This window comes from Salmo salar, chromosome 18, assembly GCF_965601325.2.
Source record: "Salmo salar chromosome 18, fSalSal1, whole genome shotgun sequence".
Taxonomy (NCBI): Eukaryota; Metazoa; Chordata; class Actinopteri; order Salmoniformes; family Salmonidae; genus Salmo; species Salmo salar.
Window position 1 is genome coordinate 14,628,219 of NC_138308.1, and position 17,991 is coordinate 14,646,209.

General features: G+C 41.6%; 1 protein-coding gene across 2 annotated transcripts in view; it reads right to left on the minus strand.

Moving 5' to 3' along the window:
* bmpr1aa (bone morphogenetic protein receptor, type IAa) overlaps positions 1–17,991 on the minus strand; it is a 72,405-nt gene that overhangs the window by 35,237 nt on the left and 19,177 nt on the right. For both annotated transcript variants that reach the window (XM_014154032.3, XM_014154031.3), the window contains exon 2: positions 14,311–14,452. The gene's annotated coding sequence lies outside the window, so the exon portion shown is untranslated. The remainder of the gene's footprint in view (positions 1–14,310; positions 14,453–17,991) is intronic.

Genomic DNA, 17,991 nt, shown 5'->3' on the forward strand with positions numbered 1-17,991 from the left:
TACAAACCTGGGGAGGTAGGTAGCCTAGCGGTTGGAGCGTTTGGCCAGTAACCGAAAGGTTGCCACTTCGAATACATGAGCTGACAATATGAAAAATATGTAGCTGCGGCTGACCGTGACCCCACTCTCCAAGAGTGTCTCAGGGGGAGTGAAGGAAAAGGAGGCAACAAGTGCTCCGCATATGTGGGAACTCCATCAAGACTGTTGGAAAAGCATTCCTCATGAAGCTGGTTGAGAGAATGCCAAGAGTGTGCAAAGCTGTCATCTAAGCACCCACCAAATGATTAACAACATAAGGTTCTTTCTATAAACCAGGGTACCGGTGAGCATTTCTTGTAGTGGACAACTGTTTAGAGCACTTACAAAGTCAATAATAATTTAGGTAATTAATACTAACATATTTTTTTTATGTGAATTATAGGTGGTTAAATATTTTACCAGGAATATCTGCATTGCTCCTTCTTGCACTAATCTCTTTTGACTCATCACATAAGTGAATGAAAAGGTTTTGGTGGTTATCAGCCTTGAAATGAGTAGATTTGCATTATGGCTTGCATTTTATCACAAAGTACAACGGTATTGAATTGATGTTAGCTTTAGCTGTCAGCTAGCAAGAAAAGTTAACCTACAAAGCTGGAAGCTACCGGTATCTTCTCGTATTGAAAAGTATTCTAGCTTGTACAGACATTGTTTTGCAAACAGTAATGAACAGTTTCAACACTTCTACATGCCGTGTCGCATTGTTCAAGTGAAGGGGAGCTAACATGATGCAGCCCAGACTCCCAGTGCAGGCTAGCAATAAGTAAGTGGAGCAGGCACGGTAAGCGCTATAATAAGGGGTCGGATGTGCTGATACAGGCTTGATCAGTGAGATGCATTTGACAGGAAGTACAGAAAGTTTTAAATTATAGTACCGAATTTATTTATTTTATTTATTTAACCAGGAAAGGCTCATTGAGATTTAAAATCTCTTTTTCAAGAGCGTCCTGGCCAAGATAGGCAGCGCCAAGTCATTACAAAAATTAGACAAACAACATGAAAAACTACAAGTAATCTAGTAAAAACCATAGAATTAACAAAGAATATAACAAAATCAAAAACAGCAAATTAAAAAACATTGACATGTCAGGGAATCAGTCTCAAGATCATTCATCAGTGATTTAAAAATACCAATCGGGACAAGTTCTTCCAGTTTAAAAGTATTTTATAAGGCATTCCAAGACGATGGCGCAGAGTACATAAAAGCCATTTTACCAAATTCAGTTCGGACATTTGGAACAGTTAGCAAGATAAAGTCCCTCGAATGAAGAGAGTACCCGCCACATTTCTGAACAATAAAAATGCCCAAATAAAAAAGGTAGTAAACCCAAAATGGCTTTGTAAATAAAAGTATACCAGTGACTGAGCCTACGAGTGACTAGAGAAGGCCAGCCAACCCTGGTATATAAAGTGCAGTGGTGCGTAAGGGTTTTGCAATTTAAAATACATCTCAAAGTGCCATGGTAAAGGGTGTCAATTGATCTCAAACACTGAGCGGAAGCATTCATATATAAAATATCCCCATAGTCTAGTAAAGGCATAAATGTAGCTGATACTAGCCTCCTTCTGGCTTCAAAAGAAAAACAAGCCTTATTCCTAAAATAAAATCCTAATTTCAGCTTCAATTTTTTTGTAAGTTGTTGAATATGCATTTTAAAAGAGAGGCCATCATCAATCAAAATTCCAAGATATTTATATGAGGTTACAACCTCAATCTCCTTGCCCTGACAGGTAGTAATAGGTGAAAGGTTCAGAGGTCTATTTCTTGCTTTAGAAAACACCAGTAGTTTAGTTTTGTCAGTATTGAGGATAAGCTTCAATTGAGACAAGGTATGTTGAACAGTATTAAAAGCAGTTTGCAAGTTCTGGAAAGCTTTTGTAAGAGATGAAGCACAACAGTAAATAACAGTATCATCAGCATAAAAATGAAGTTGTGCATTTTGGACATTTTTGTCTAAATTATTTATATAAATAGTGAATAAGAGAGGACCAAGTACAGAGCCTTGGGGCACACCATTTAAGACAGACAATTTAACAGACCTAAGCCCATCAAATTGAGTGCACTGAGTTCTATCAGACAGATAGTTAACAAACCATGCAACTGCATGCTCTGAAAGACCTACACTCGACAATCTCTGCCTTAGTATAGCATGATCAACTGTATCAAAAGCCTTCGAGAGATCAATAAAAAGTGATCTCTAATGGTCTTCAAAAATGGTACAGGTCCCAAAAACACTAGTGTTTTGCAATTGTAATAGTATTGGGTTGCGTTGGGCTTAATAGTAAATGTCACTAATAACAATACATTGCCCAGGTAAAGGTTAAATAAAATTGATAAATCCCTATTGTGTTTGTTGGCGTTCATTATTATTATTCCTCTTCTTCCGTAAGGCCAACTTAAAATGCAAATTCACATGACATGGTGAGGCCTAGGAAGGTGCAACCTTGCATGATGGTAAAAGACCAAAGGCCACACCCTTTCATGCAATGGCATGCCAATTGGCGGCGCAATATCCGCCTATGAACCCGAGTTATACTGTTAGCACTGAGGTGGATTGCCCTAGTAGGAAGTCCACTTTGTGCAGCTCAGCCTGCACTATCAGCTCAAGCATAAATATTACTGTCATGTCTACCTCTGATAAGCCTCCCAGTAAAGCAATACAAACAAAGAATCTGAGAAAAGTGCTAAAAATAGGCTAAGAAACAAGGTTCATGAAATCGATAACTTGCTAGTAATGGATAACATTCATATACTGACTATCTCAAACTCACTTAGAAAATACCTTTGATGATACAGTGGTAGGCAATACAGTCTTCCCTTTGGCTCAGTTTGGTAGAGCATGGTGTTTGCAACGCCAGCAAGGTGTGTGCAACGCCAGGGTTGTGGGTTCGATTCCCACGGGGGGCCAGTACAAAAACAAAATGCATGAAATGAAATGTATGTATTCACTACTGTAAGTCGCTCTGGATAAGAGCGTCTGCTAAATGACTAAAATGTAAAAAATGTAAAATGCTTTCAACATCGTCAGAAGAGACAGGAATCCCAATGGTGGAGGTGTTGACGTTTTTGTTCAGAGTCATATTCCTGTAAAGGTTAGAGAGGTAAAGGACCAAAGGCCACACCCTTGCATGCAATGCCATGCCATTTGGCGGAGCTATAACACACATTGCTGTAGAAGTAATATGGCTGCAGGTTCAACTGCCTCAGCTAAAAACCATTCCTTTTAGGAAGCTGCGATAGACCTCCAAGTGCTAACAGTCAGTGTCTGGATAATGTGTGAAATGTGATATCAACAGAGGCATATTTTCTGGGTGACCTAAATTAGGACTGGTCGATTGTTTGGCCGACAGAGATTTCTTTAGCCGAGCAATAGCAATACAAATATTTCATGGTGTCCAAGACACCCATCTGAGTGGACTAATCCATTGTGGAGGCTGTGGGGATGCACAGTCCATCACTAAGTCATGTGCTACTGAAATTGTACATGGTTATGTTACAAGTTAACCAGCATATTGGTGTTGAGAGCAATGCGACAGAGGTAGCAGCAGAATGAGGAGATGTGAAAAACAGCCCTTGTCTTATTGTCTAAGAAAAGTGAGGAGAGAGGAAACCAACTTAATTAGGTCAATAATCAACAGCCTAACTGTTAAATGTGCCTGGCTTTATAAATCATCCATATACAGTACCAGTCAAAAGTTTAGGCTACTGTATCAATCATTAATTCGTTCATGTCATCACACAGCATACATGTCATTCATGATTGAAATGTAATCAAGCATTTAGTTTTAAATAGGACTAACCAGTTTCATATCGGGAAATTGCACTCATGAGTGTGACTGTTTTTAGTCTTAGCTGTAATAAAGGCTTCAAAATCTGCACAGCTTTTTTACAACAGACTCTCTGGTACGACTATAATGTATTTAGTGTTGTTTACATTGTTCCAAACGGGCAGAAAAATGATATTTTAATTTAACAGCACCTGTTTGGTACACATAATATGCACACAGTGCTTGCTCCTTAACTTATTTTTCTTGATCTCCAGTATTTTCCACAACTAGTCACATTTATTCCACACATCTGACTTTCCCTTTACCTCCTGAGCAACCAGTAACATTTCCCCGTTTTGAGTTTGTCATGCCCTCTGCATCCATTTTGCTGTTATGGTGTTCAGAGTTTGTTATAACCAATTTATTGATGTGATTATGATACGCTATAGGTCAGGCCCTATTAGTCACGTGCATGCGATGCATACATGTGTCATAAGGAGAACAAGGGTTGAGGGAATAGGTAATGTTTATCCTAAACAAATGAGGGATTTCGGTAACAGAACCTTTCAGTCAGGAATGGCAGTAATTATGTTGCAGCTTCAGCAACACGAACAGCGCAATAAACACTTATGTTCTGTGGTGGTCGCTGCAGCAGGGAGGAGAGAGAGACAATGGATGCTAGTCACAGTCACTTGCTGTCTTTTAACACAGCGCAGGAAGTCTGAGCCCGGCACAATCAAATCAATTGCTGGTCGTACTCCCACTAGTCATTTGTGTGTCTTATTTAATCAATGTGCTTCAAGCATCAGATATGCTCAGTGAATATAGTTGATTAAAACTATAGCATGTGTCCACAGTGCATTCAGACCTTGACTTTTTCCACATTGTTTCGTTACAGCTTTATTCTAAAATGGATTTAAAAAAAAATGTAAACATCAATCTGCACACAATACCCCATAATGACAAAGCAAACAGATAACTTTTTTTGTACATTTATAAAAAGAAAAAGCTGAAATATCACATTTACATAAATATTTCAGACCCTTTACTCAGTACTTTGTTGAAGCACCTTTGGCAGCGATTACAGCCGAGTCTTTTTGGTTATAACGCTACAAGCTTGGTACACCTGTATTTGGGGTGTTTCTCCCATTCTTCTCTGCAGATCCTCTCAGGCTCTGTCAGGTTGGATAGGGAGCATCTTTGCACAGGTATTTGCAGGTCTCTAGGAAGGGTCTTGGTGGTTCCAAACTTCTTCCATTGAAGAATGATGGAGGCCACTGTGTTCTTGGGGACCTTCAACGCTGCAGAATGTTTGTTGGTACCATTCCCCAGATTTGTGCCTCGACACAATCCTGTCTCGGAGCTCTATGGACAATTCCTTCAACCTCATGGCTTGGTTTTTGCTCTGACATGCACTGTCAACTGTGGGACCTTATATAGACAAGTGTGTGCATTTCCAAATCATGTCCAATCAATTGAATTTACCACAGGTGGACTCCAGTCAGGTTGTAGAAACATCAAGGATGATCAATGTAAACCGGATGCACCCGAGCTCAATTTTAAGTCTCATAGCAAAGGGTCTGAATAATTATGTAAATAAGGTACCTTTTTAATTTGTAATAAATTTGCTAACATTTCAAAAACTGTTTTCGCTTTGTCATTATGGGGTATTGTATGTAGATTGATGACGGGAGAAAAATATTTCATTCCTTTTTTAATATGGCTATAACGCAACAAAATCTGGAAAAGGTCAAGGTCTGAATACTTTCCGAATGCACTGTATATATGGAAAAATACACGGGGGGGGGCAGCCCTATAAAGAGCGATTGTAATTTTTGGATCTCGGCTCCATCATTCACTGGATCAGATGGCTCATTCATCACAACTATTGGCAAGATTAGCAAACTTAGGCATGACAACACCACATTCTGAACCTATACACTAACGTTCCAAATTTTGGGGTCACTTAGAAATGTCCATGTTTTTGAAAGAAAGGCATTTTTTTGTCCATTAAAATAACATCAAATTGATCAGAAATACAGTGTAGACATTGTTAATGTTGTAAACGACTATTGTTAATGTTGTAAACGACTATTGTAGCTGGAAACAGCAGATTTTTATGGAATATCTACATAGGCGTACAAAGGCCCATTAGCAGCAACCATCATTCCTGTGTTCCAATGGCATGTTGTGTTAGCCTTTTTAAAATGATAAACTTGGATTAGCTAACTTGATCATTAGAAAACCCTTTTGCAATTATGTTAGCACAGCTGAAAACTGTTTTGCTAATTAAAGAAGCAATAAAACTGGCCTTCTTTAGACTAGTTGAGTATCTGGAGCATCAGCATTTGTGAGTTCGATTACAGGCTCAAAATGGCCAGAAACAAAGAACTTTCTTCTGAAACTTGTCAGTCTATTCTTGTTCTGAGAAATTAAGGCTATTCCATGCGAGAAATTGCCAAGAAACTGAAGATCTCATACAACGCTGTGTACTACTCCCTTCACAGAACAGCGCAGACTGGCTCTAACCAGAATAGAAAGAGGAATGGGAGGCCCCGGTGCACAACTGAGCAAGAGGACAAGTACATTAGAGGGTCTAGTTTGAGAAACAGACGCCTCACAAGTCCTCAACTGGCAGCTTTATTAAATAGTACCCGCAAAACACCAGTCAACGTCAACAGTGAAGAGGTGACTCCGGGATGCTGGCCTTCTAGGCAGAGTTGCAAAGTAAAAGCCACCTCTCTGTCCAGTGTCTATTCATTTGACCATCTTAATCTTTTCTTTTTATTGGCCAGTCCAAGACATGGCTTTTTCTTTTTTCTCTGCCATTAGGACAAACTGAATTGTGAGGATGACCTAGAGCTGGGCGATATGGACAAACATCCATATCGCAATAAATTGCCTGAATTGATGCGATAATGATAAATAGAACAATACATTTATGATTTTAAATGTGCAAAAAAAAATGTAATCATTTAAATTACTATTAGTTTGATGCCTGTAGCCATCAATTGCCCCATTAACAAGCACCCATATTAGCAAACTTATTTCATTTAAAACTTCATATTTCTCTAAAATAAGCTAGTTATTGTAATGAACGATATCAGCAAAATGCCTGCGATAAGTGATCGGTATGGTTGCTAAATTTTGGTTTATCATCCCAGTTCTAGGATGACCACACAATTTATTTCAATGAGACAAATCTATTGGTTTTCGACCCAAACATCTATTCAATAAACACAAGAAACAAGTATAAAAGATTGTGGCAGTATAGTAGAAACAGCGACATCTAATGGTCAACACGTTACTGTCACACTAGTTTATGGTAAATAACGAAAGCAGCTTCAATGACAAATTCTCTCAAAGGGGGAAAAAACAGATTCACAGGGAATACACTGCATAGTATGGAGAAGCAATACTCCAAGCCACAGCTTCATAACACTTAAACATAGAGAACTGATATTGGTTCTTGGTATGAGATTGGCATGGGGTGTGGGGATCCGTGGGTGTCTTAACCATTTTTGGGGGGGATTCCTCATGTCTTACTCATTGGTAGGAAGAAGTTTGATTCAAATTGGATGTTGATTACCATCTGAATCCCATAAATGTAAATGGTCAATTTGGGTGAAATCAATTAGAGTAATTTCTCAGATCAAATTAAATTTAAAACAAAATGTTCAGCACTGCTAATCTTATCTGTTACTAACTACAGAAAAAATCTGATGGTGGGTGTCAATCCTCGTGTTTTTTGTGGAACGACACATGCTAATGGTTTTCACAGACAAAGTAAAACTATACAAAATGACTTTGTAAACAAGTAAACACTGAGGTGAGAAGATATGGTGTTGAATAGACTCCTCTCGCTCTCTGGAGTGGAAGGTTTGTGAACGGAGCCAGTGTTACTGACTCTGACCAGGCCTCAGAGGATCTGAGGTTACCCTCCACAGACACAGTCAATTACTGCAACCACGGCTTGAGTCTCTAATAGGCATGCTTACACACACGGACACTGAGACACACACACACACACACACACACACACACACACACACACACACGCCACAGTCCACACGCATAGGACACCCATGGAAGGAGTAGGCTACCCTCTGATCAAACCACACAGTACAGGGTAGCTGACGTTTTACAGCACTGTTTGGCATAATATTTTAGGGTTGCCTGTGATTTTGATAATACTACCTGAACTCTACTGAACACCCTCTGATCTAAACAGTGTTGGCGCCCTTGTTGAAACAGGAAGGCAGAGAAAAAAAATAGAACGTCAAGCAGGCCAATTCAAAACCACTATTCTTTAATTGACTTTCCTTTGACACAGGCTCTGCTCCGGCAAGGTGCCCACTATCACTCAAATTTCCATGAGCTGAAATTTTCTGCCAGTTTATTTTCCATTACCTGCTCACACATTCCACTAGCAGGGGAGGGGAGAGGAGGGGAGGCAGGGTGCTGATAAGAGCTGGAGCCAGGCAACGCTCCAGAACTGCAATCCTCCTGAGAGAAACCATCCCACCCGGAGACACAGGCTGAATCCCAAACCACATCCTTCCCCTCGCCCCTCCATTTGCATGTTCACGCACGCCTCCGCCATTTGCTATAGTGTCCCAAAGCTGAGGGAGTGAAATGATTGATGGTGTAGGGGCTAATTAGTCCCTCGATAGCCACTTTGACCTAGCCAGCACAGATGCAGGCTTCAGAGCAAAGTGCTACCCCAACACGAACTGCGATATGTTTGGAGCCTAGTGCCTTTGTTTGTCTGATTTTGAGACTTGACACATGTAACAGATTAAATACCTCCCAAACAAATAAAAAAAAACAGAGGTTATTTGTTCATTAGAATTTCATACTCGTATCATTAAAAAGTGGAACATGAATTGCATCATTCAAGTCACAAGTGTGTCCTGCAGTTGATGGGTTTATTGATCCCCTCGCCACTCTCTGGAAGCCACCCTCGGAGTTGTCAGCAACATGTGATAACAGAGGGCCCTCCGAGCCAGTTAGGTTCGAGGAGGTAGTTCGGGATTCACTGACAGATCCTCCCTCACAGAAGATGGTCTCAAATAAGGCTTTGTCAGGACTAGGGATGCAAATGTTGGTCAATTTTGCTGCTGACTAACCAACCCTCATTAACCGGTCAACAAACAGCAACATTTTTTTCAAACAGTTAAATGAAGTGACCAACAGAAAAAAAACTATGCATGCAAGGAACGGACATTTTTCAATAAGAGCTTAATGAAAAAATGCAACAATAGCAAGCATATAATCTTAGTCAAAAGACTGTGGCCTATTATTGAATATGCAACTGCTGTAATGAAGTAACTAATAAAACCTAATTTCAAACATTTGCCAAAATACAATTGGTGGGAAACCACCGTTCTAAACAGTGCTCCTAATGCAAGTGGTTCCATATGTGACAGATTAAAATCTCCATTAGAAACGTAGAAAGAGGGGGACTAGGATGGGTTGCTAATATATACCACTTTTTAATATGAAAACCAATAGAACAAGAGAGAAATGCAATCGTAATGGCATGAGGAATTCTTCATAAAATAATTGAGGCAAGGTAAGACATTCCTCATTATTTGAAGTAAAGTCAAATAGAGGTCGACCGATTATGATTTTTCAATGCCGATACCGATTATTGGAGGACCAAAAACCCGGTACCGATTAAAATCGGCCGATTTTTTTTATTTTACTTTTTATTTATTAATAATAATGATAATTACAACAATACTGAATGAACACTTATTTTAACTTAATATAATGCATCAATAAAATCAATTTAGCCTCAAATAAATAATGAAACATCTTCAATTTGGTTTAAATAATGCAAAACAAAGTGTTGGAGAAGAAAGTAAAAGTGCAATATGTGCCATGTAAAAAAGCTAAGGTTTAAGTTCCTTGCTCAGAACATGGGAACATATGAAAGCTGGTGGTTCCTTTTAACATGAGTCTTCAATATTCCCAGGTAAGAAGTTTTAGGTTGTAGTTATTATAGGAATATTTCTTTCTATATGATTTCTATTTCATATACCTTTGACTATTGGATGTTCTTATAGGCACTTTAGTATTGCCAGTGTAACAGTATAGCTTCCGTCCCTCTCCTCGCTCCTACCTGGGCTCGAACCAGGAATACATCGACAACAGCCACCCTCGAAGCAGCGTTACCCATGTAGTGGAAGGGGAAACAACTACTCCAAGTCTCAGAGCGAGTGACGTTTGAAACGCTATTAGCGCGCACCCCGCTAACTAGCTAGCCATTTCACATCGGTTACACCAGCCTAATCTCGGGAGTTGACAGGCTTGAAGGGGTGGGTATAATTTGTGGAACGTTCCAACAGGAATCTGTTCCAAAAAACAAAAGTAAAAGGTTGCCAACCAACAACGCATACAAAGTAGCAACGCATACAAACCTAGCTAACTAGCTGCCGAATAGGCATCAACTCACCACGTAGCTTATTCTTAATGTTTGTCTATAGGCAACCAGAGTGAGGACAGACATTGTTCGGAATAAACGTGATGAGTGAAAAACGCAATGAAATAGACCACTCACTACCCGGTATCTTATTCTGCAGCTATACAACTTTGTATGCGTTGTTTTTTGGCAACCTTGTTATTTCGAAGTTTTTGGAATAGATTCCTGTTGGAACGTTCCACAAATTATACCCTCCCGGTTTGAAGTCATAAACAGCTTGAAACACAGCGAAGAGCTGCTGGCAAAACGCACGAAAGTGCTGTCTGAATGAATGCTTACGAGTTATGTCAATGTTGTCATAATTACATAAAATTCTGGCAAATTAGTTCGCAGCGAGCCAGGCGGCCCAAACTGTTGCATATACCCTGACTCTGCGTGCAATGAACGCTAGAGATGTGACACAATTTCATGTTAGCAGGCAATATTAACTAAATATGCAGGTTTAAAAATAATACTTCTTTATTGATTTTAAAGAAAGGCAGTGATGTTTATGGTTAGGTACATTGGTGCAAACTACCAAAACCTGCGGGCTCTCCTTCACCGCAGCCAACGGGAGTAAAACATTTAAACGTGTTAACCCTCGCAAGGCTGCCGGCCCAGACGGCATCCCTAGCCGCGTCCTCAGAGCATGCACAAACCAGCTGGCTGGTGTGTTTACGGACATATTAAATCAATCCCTATCCCAGTCTGCTGTTCCCACATGCTTCAAGAAGGCCACCATTGTTCCTGTTCCCAAGAAAGCTAAGGTAACTGAGCTAAATGACTATCGCCCCGTAGCGCTCACTTCCGTCATTATGAAGTGCTTTGAGAGACTAGTCAAGGATCATATCAACTCCACCCTACCGGACACCCTAGACCCACTCCAATTTGCTTACCGCCCCAATAGGTCCACAGACGACGCAATCACAATCACACTGCCCTAACCCATCTGGACAAGAGGAATACCTATGTAAGAATGCTGTTCATCGATTACAGCTCAGCATTTAACACCATAGTACCCTCCAAACTCGTCATTAAGCTCAAGACCCTGGGTCTCAACCTCGCCCTGTGCAACTGGGTCCTGGACTTCCTGACGGGCCACCCCCAGGTGGTGAGGGTAGGAAATAACATCTCCACCCGCTGATCCTCAACACTGGGGCGCGTTCTCAGCCCTCTCCTGTACTCCCTGTTCACCCATGACTGCGTGGCCATGCACGCCGCCAACTCAATCATCAAGTTCGCAGACGACACTCCAGTGATAGGCTTGATTACCAACAACGACGAGACGGCGCAACAGCGCCTCTTCAACCTCAGGAGGCTGAAGAAATTTGGCTTGTCACCAAAAACACTCAAACTATTACAGATGCACAATCGAGAGCATCCTGTCGGGCTGTATCACCACCTGTTACGGCAACTGCTCCGCCCACAACCGTAAGGTTCTCCAGAGGGTAGTGAGGTCTGCACAACGCATCACCGGGGGCAAACTACCTGCCCTCCAGGACACCTACACCACCCGATGTCACAGGAAGGCCAAAAAGATCATCAAGGACAACAACGACCTGAGCCACTGCCTGTTCACCCCGCTATCATCCAGAAGGCGAGGTCAGTACAGGTGCATCAAAGCTGGGACCGAGAGACTGAAAAACAGCTTCTATCTCAAGGCCATCAGACTGTTAAACAGCCATCACTAACATTGAGTGGCTGCTGCCAACATACTAACTCAAATCTCTAGCCAATTTAATAATTAAAAATTGGATGTAATAAATGTATCACTAGTCACTTTAAACAATGCCAATTTATATAATGTTACATACCCTACATTACTTATCTCATATGTATACTGTACTCTATACCATCTACTGCGTCTTGCCTATGCCGCACGGCCATCGCTCATCCATGTATTTATATGTACATATTCTTATTCATTCCTTTACACTTCTGTGTATAAGGTGGTTGTTGTGAAATTGTTAGATTACTTGTTAGATATTACTGCACGGTCAGTAGAAGCACAAGCATTTCACTACACTCGCATTAACATCTGCTAACCATGTGTATGTGACCAATAAAATTTGATTTGATTAATTTGGGGACAGGTCAAAAAGCATTAAACATTTATGGCAATTTAGCTAGCTAGCTTGCAGTTGGTAGCTAATTTGTCCTATTTAGCTAGCTAGCTTGCTGTTGCTAGCTAATTTGTCCCTGGACATAAACATTGAGTTGTTATTTTACCTGAAATGCACAAGGTTCTCTACTCCGACAATTAATCCACACATAAAACGGTCAACCGAATCATTTCTAGTCATCTCTCCTCCTTCCAGGCTTCTTTTTCTTCTTTGGACTTTATATGGTGATTGGAAACTAACTTTCATAATAAGGTGCATTACCACAACCAACCTCAGTTCATCATTCAATCACCCACCTGGGTATATGTTCCTAAAAACCAATGAGAAGATGGCACGTGGGTATACGTTTCTAAAAACCAATGAGGAGATGGGAGAGGCAGGACTTGCATCGCAAATAGAGTAAACTTATATTTTAGCGCCTGGCAACGCAGACGTTCGTTGGTGCGCGTGAGCAGTGTGGGTGCAATGATTGAATAACATGCATGTGTACATTTATTTTGCAATGCTCGCGCACGCGACAACTCCGGTTTGGGCATTGCTAACGTGCGCTAATGTGACTAGAATGACGTAAGTAACATCAACATTCCAGGACATAGACATGTCTTATATGTGCAGAAAGCTTAAATTATTGTTAATCTAACTGCACAGTCCAATTAACAGTAGCTATTACAGTGAAAAAAATACCATGCTATTGAGGAGAGTACACAACAAACTTTTATCACGGCACTTGGTTTGATACATTCACCTCTGATTTGTCATCCTGAGGGTCCCAGAGATAAAATGTAGCATAGTTTTGTTTGATAAAATCTATTTTTATATTCAAATGTAGGAATTGAGTTCTAAAGTTTGAACCCCTGCTGTTTCTGGTCCAGTGGGAGTGCAAGCTTCCCACAAAACAAGCCTCACTGTATCCCTGTCAACAGGACCCCTCCCCCCTCTTCCAGAGACTAGACCTGTGTCACCCTCAACCACTACCTCTATAAGGAGAGAAGATCCTGGTTGCTTTCTTAAAGTCACACCACTCTTGAGTCTATGAGTGATGATTCAGGAGAAAAAGTTGGACACAAAAGTAGACCGGCAAAAACTTGGGAAACTCACCAACTCGCCTTAAGTCGTGTTTAAAAGCGAGGACGTGAAATACATTGGGTTCAACATCCTCTGTGAACATATGGTAGCAATTTGCTCGAGTAGACTCCCTGACTCTGTTTGAAGGTCTGCCGGCGGAGTGCGCAAACTCAGTCTGTGTTTTTTTTGTTTTTTTCCTCAAACAAAAACAAAAGAACATATAAGCCACCGGTCAGTTCATTGTCATCTCATCTTTTATACATGTTTAAACTGTGAACTAAGATGGTGACTTAATGACAAGGAGATACCTCATATATACATATATATATATATATATATATCCCCCGCCCAAAAATAACCCATTCTAGATGTTCTCTCATGGTGGGAGTCACTCCACCCATGGAAAACTCACAGATGTGTAAACCTCCGGGAGCATGTGCAATCAGGTCCTTTCCTGCTCTTATTCCTCCAGTTATTAATCACATCAGCAGACAGCTCCAATGACCCAATCTGCGCCTGCAATTAAGAGCCGGGTAACCACCCGCTGATTGGCCAGCTCTGTCTGCCGGGAGAGGTCAGGGTTTAATCTCCTCAGAGGGGGAGGGGTATAATCAGGTTGTGTGGTAATCACCGGTGCCCTCCGCAGAGAAACAAACATTTGTTAGGTTAAAGAAAAAGGCTTGGAGAAGGAATCCAAACAGAGATGCATTCACCAACCAAGCATGTGCCCACAACACATCTTGCACAAATTACACACCGTATGGGGTTGAACATGTATCATCACAAGTATAATCTGAAGCAGGAGTGATCCCTCTGACTCACTGTAACAGCCAGAGAGAGCAGCCTTACCTCACTGGGGGATCCATGGTGCGGGGGCATGTTGAGGAAGCTTGTAGAGAGACCAGCGTTGGTGCTGGGGGTCATACAGATCCATAGGGATAGAGAACATATTGATGCTGGAGATAGAAATCCAGCATGGCACCATGGAGACCTGAGCAGGAGAGAGTGTGAGCCTCAAGTTAGTCACACATTAAGCAAATGGGACTTACAGCACTTGGGACGTTGTAAATGGACCAAAGTGTGTCAACGACAGGTTGGGAAGGACTGCATATCACGAGTCTTGATATGTCTGCATGAAAATAAAAGTTGAGATTCAGCCAAACAGTTCCATTTTATTTCTGCCCTAAAATTTTGCGCACAAACCCTATAGTCAAATAAAGCAGGCCAAGGGGGTTGCTGGGCAACCCAAGCTGTGCGGAGGTATCAGATGACGGGGCAGGAGCCGCGGCACAGCGCTGCAGACAGACTGTCACCGGGGCCCAGAGCCCAGGGACCCAGCCGCAGTACACTACGACCTACACTGATGGAAAGACATTACACATTACTGCAGCCCACAACTAACATCTTCCAACTTTAAAAGTCATTAGCAGAGCCGGATCGGTGTGTGTGTGTGTGTGTGTGTGTGTGTGTGTGTGTGTGTGTGTGTGTGTGTGTGTGTGTGTGTGTGTGTGTAATTACCGCCACTTCAGCATCACCGTCTCCAGAAGGACGCCACCTCAGAGACGGAGGCCAGTTCAAACAGGAATATAAGAGCTGAAGCTCTTAGATAGAGGGCTTATCAAAGTGTGATTTCTGTGTCTGACAAATTAATGCCGTATAGTCATACATTGACTCACTTGTGTGATTAGTCAAGTCTGTAAATAACAAAAACGCAATATGTAACTTTTTGGGCGACACAACCAAATTCATTAGAAATCTGCATTATAGATCTGTCACTTATTGAAAGCAAGTCTAAGAAGGGTAGATCCGTTCTGTGCGCGTTATTTCTATGCCTCCCGTTTTTAAGTTCTTTTTATGTCTTGTACATTCGGTTTTGTACACCAGCTTTAAAAACAGCTGAAAATACAATATTTTTGGCTATGGACAATATATTTCCCAGCAGTTTAGATGGTACAATGATTCTCTACAATGTACTTGATTGTTGTCACAACTGAAATTAGGCAAACTACTAGAATGTTAGCAACCAGGAAATGGCAGAGGGATTTCTTCATAGTGGATCTTTAGGTTTAAAAACAACTTTAGGCCTTGCCTACATGAGCCTGAAAATATACTAGGGACAAAGAGTGTCAGTCACTTCCCTGTACAATACCAGGGAATCCTCATTTAGCTCACAGTTTCAGACATTTCAGCACAGATAACCCAACAGCACATTTGGACACAAACATCTGATTTTAGACCCAAGGGATGTGCTATTCCAGGGGGTGGCAGAGGAGGTTGTCCATGGTGCGAGCCAAAAGCCCCTGCTGTGGCTGGGAGATAAGTGGAGCAGCATGGTCTGGATGTGGCCCAGCAGCCTGAGAGCCAGGAACTGCTCTCAGCACCAACACAGGGGCTATTCTTCCACATGGGAGCGCTCCTTGTGACTCAAAGGGCCTTTTAGTCCATGAGCCAGACCCCCAAATTTGGGCCATTGGGCTCACTTGGGCCGACGATGTCTAAGTGATTTTATTGAAGCTCTGTCCCTAGAGTTGGAAAATGTGTGATAGCAGTACATCAATGGTAGCATTCTCTGTGCTACTCTTTTTCATCCCATAGGGATCAGTATACAACAAGCTATTGTTCACGTCAATAATATATAATTGGAAAGCTTAGATTCACAGCTATCAGACACATTTTTGGAATGTTCAAGTCAACAGAACCTTGACCTCTAGGGTACATAACTCATATTTACAAAATTATGTGGACACCCCTTGAAATTAGTGGATTCGGCTTTTTCAACCACAACCGTTGCTGACAGGTGTATAAAATTGAGCACAGAGCCATGCAATCTCCAGAGAAACATTAGCAGTACAACGACCTTACTGAAGAGCGCCGTGTCAACGTGGCACCGTCATAGGATGTTACCTTCCAAACAAATCAGTTCGTCAAATTTCTGCCCTGCTAGAGCTTCCCCGGTCAACTGGGAGTGCTGTTGTGAAGTGGAAAAGTCTAGGAGCAACAACGCTCAGCCGGGAAGTTGTAGGCCACACAAGCTCACAGAACAGGTCCGCCGAGTGCTGAAGCATGTAAAAATTGTCTGTCATCGGTTGCAATACTCACTACCGAGTACCAAACTGCCTCTGGAAACAACGTCAGCACAAGAACTGTTCGTCGGGAGCTTAATGAAATGGGTTTCCATGGCCGAGCAGCCACACACAAACCTAAGAGCACCATGCGCAATGCCAAGTGTCGGCTGGAGTGGTGTAAAGCTCGCCGCCATTGGACTCTGGAGCAGTTCAAGTGAAGGGAAATCTTAACCCTACAGCATACAATGACATTTAGACAATTCTGTGCTCCCAACTTTGTGGCAACAGTTTGGGGAAGGACCTTTCCGGTTTCAGCATGACAATGCTCCCTTGCACAAAGCGAAGTCCATACAGAAATGGTTTGTCGAGATCGGTGTGGAAGAACTTGACTGGCCTGCACAGAGCCCTGACCTCAACCCCATCGAACACTAATGAATTGGAACACCGACTGCGCGCCAGGCAGAATGAGCCAACATCAGTGCCCGACCTCACTAATGCTCGTGGCTGAATGGAAGCAAGTCCCTGCAGCAATGTTCCAACATCTAGTGGAAAGCCTTCCCAGAAGAGTGGAGGCTGTTATAGCAGCAAAGGGGGACCAACTCTTTATTAATGCCCATGATTTTGGAATGAGATGTTCGACAAGCAGGTGTCCACATGCACTACATAACCTAAAGTATCAGAATTATCTGTATAAGTTGCTCAAAAAAAGGAAACCTACAATACATTTTAACCTTTGAGTAGTGGATCTGGAAATGTCACTGAAAGCACACCAGCTACAACTCGTTTAAAAATAACCCATATTGTGCCATTGACGTTAGAATGTTGGAAGCTTAGCCATAGAATTCCATGTGGTGGGGCAGTTTTTGGATTGTAACTTTGGTGATAAATGCACCACATTTGACACTCACAGCTAGAACAGGGTTTTAAAAAGATTTGTAGATACAGGGCCATCACAGGATTCACATATGCGCAGGAGTTATTATTAAGGCTATGGGAGTGGTTATAGACCTACAGTCAGTGCCTAGATTTCAGTTTCCATTTAACCGATCTAAAAAGCAGGCTACAGTTCCCATCTTGTGACTGTGGAATTTGTATAGCGCCACACAATCACACATAACATGACACTGCCATCATCCTCTTTTACCACTTCACCAAATCATTTTTGGGCCCTCCCTTTATGTTCAACTCTCCATTTCATAGCCTTTCTCTTAATGAAAATAAAGTTCGACATTGTCCTTCTTTCCTTCGTGGGTCTACGATAACGTTCTCTGCCCGTTTCCAAAAGCGATTGGCGTGTAAGCTATTTGGTGCGAGTACAGTTAGGCCCTCAAGCTTACACACAAATGCCATAAAGCCTAAAATAATTAAAGAAAAAACCTCTATATAGCCTATAGATATAAACTACACAAGAATGAAACCTTTATTCCTTTTATTCAACCCCACACAATATTTAATTACCCTAAAC